Here is a 2,250-nt window from a genome sequence, read left to right as displayed (position 1 = left end):
CGGGCCTTTCATGCGTTCTGGTCCACCATGCAGGGGGATTCTCCGCCCATGCAATGACATTCTGTGGGCGGACTAAACCCCCTGGCCTCCCACCCCCTCATTGTGGTTGCACGAGTTGTGCCTCAAGGGGGAATCCGGAAACCCTCAAGGTGGTCCCACCCACATTTGGGGTGGGGCCAACCATCGGAGGGGATGACCCACAGATTATTATCTAGGGGGCAGAGCTTCCGTGGTGCCCAAACAGCCCAATACTTCCTTAAATTCTTCCTCCCCCAACCTGTCTCTCATATGTCTCAATAGTATTGATATGATAGATAATAAGTCAGGAGTAGAGTAAGAAAGGGAATAACTAGCATTGATAAGTGGTGTGGGAGTGAACAGATGTGAATAAGAGGGAGTGCATAGATGTGGATAGGAAGGTCAGTGAGTACAAATTGAGAGGAGGAAAGGTTCAACATGTATGAGTAAGGCCAATGAGAGGGGAGGGGACAGGACAGTTCAGTATAGATGATGTGAGTAATGGGGAGGGCAGTTGCTATGTACAAGTATTGTGTACCGTTGAAGCCGACATGCATCCGATTATGCATTGAAATTGGGGTCTGATTACCCACTATGCTCCCAATCAGCCGAGCCACACCCAGGAGAGACTCCCTTGGTGTGCAGACGTACAGCTGGTACGAACAGCCGGGTAACAAAGCGATGCAGAAACAGGACAGACTCTTGAGCCTGACACACCCAGGAGTATCTCCACCCATCTGCCAAACAGGTTGGTCTTGCTATGTGGAGTTGAAGACGCATGGCCATGGGAGAGGCCTTCAGTTAGTTGCTACCTCTGACATCAGGATACTTGCTGGGGATGAGCCTGTAGCTGTGAATTCCCTCGCCTTCAGGGAACCAACATAACCCACGCAAAATGGCCGCCCACATCAAGCGGGATTCAAAGTCTTGCCCCAATCACACGCCCACGAGCTGGTGCATGACTGCCCCAGTAATGGGGAGGTGGGCTGCCCGTCCATTGTGATTGGATGAAACTCTAGCCACCCCACGTAGGACTAGTTGGAGGCGTCCCTCTTTCTGGAGGTTCTCCATTGGCAGCAGCCAAGTTTCTTACACCAGATAAGTACGACACAATTGACTGGTGGGCTGGTCCTTGGTGTTTGAGGAAGGCTACAAACAGGCATAGGACCCTTTTTGAGGGGGGGAGTGGTGGTAGGCCCTGGGGGCTCAAATAAAACCAAGTAACTCCTCTGGGCTGACGAGTAGGAACCTACTATTGTTGTTGGGAGGTCACCTGCAAAGGCTATCTAGTGAGTCCCTTCAACCGGGTGAAGTCTATGGCTGGGACCTGTCCGGTGGCTGAGGGATGGGGGTTGGGTATGGGGAGGTCTGTAGGAGAAAAGAATGCGACCGTCTTATCCCTTGAAAGGGCCTTCGGCACTCCATTATTTTTCCCCAGAGAGTGTACAATTGAATGCTCAATATCAAGATAAGCCTCAATAAAAAAAAAGGAAGGACCTCAACAGGTGAACCAGGGGTAGATCCTTGGCCGAGTAGCTGGCTTAGGCGGACACCATGGCCTGGTTGTCAGTTCTAATTGGACCCCCACAAGTGATGGCCGGGACGATTAGACTGTAGCTGCTTCTTTGTGATGAACTCGCGGGTCAACCACCAGCCCAGTGACCCCTGGAGACGTTCCAGTTTCATCCTGGAGGAGCCTCATCTCCACTTTTCGTGGCTGGTCCTGGTGGTCCAACGACTTTCTCAGGAGCTACAGGAAGCCCCAGGTGCTCACAAAGGCTGACAGCACCCTGTAGTGACTGTGTCTACAATGTTGCTGGAGGGGGAGCAGAAAAGAAGTCGTCCATGCAGTGAAATTGAGTGAATATTTTTGGGGCGGAGCTGAGCCAGAACGGGCCCAGGCCATAGATAATAGAGTAAATGAAAGGGATTGGAAACGGGGGCGTAGGCTAGTTGATGTTGCTATTGGTTACCGGCCCAAAACCTGGTTGATTTCCCATCTCCTCCATTAGTGAGGCTGTACTGTAAGGACTTCGAAGGATATTTATGGAGATCCAAGAGGACGCTTACTTATGATATACCTACCGTTCCATATAGAAAGTGTTGGACTACCTGCAGCAAGGTTTTTACTTCTACAACGCTATTTTGCAACGAGTTATAGGTACAACAAAATTTTTTCACTTTTCGCCCTTTTTCTGTTGTAACAAACTCATGCTTCATGGATTCTAACTC

The sequence above is a fragment of the Amphimedon queenslandica genome, unplaced genomic scaffold, assembly GCF_000090795.2.
Source record: "Amphimedon queenslandica unplaced genomic scaffold, v1.1 AMPQUscaffold_12255, whole genome shotgun sequence".
NCBI lineage: Eukaryota > Metazoa > Porifera > Demospongiae > Haplosclerida > Niphatidae > Amphimedon > Amphimedon queenslandica.
Note: the sequence above shows the minus strand (reverse complement) of the source record.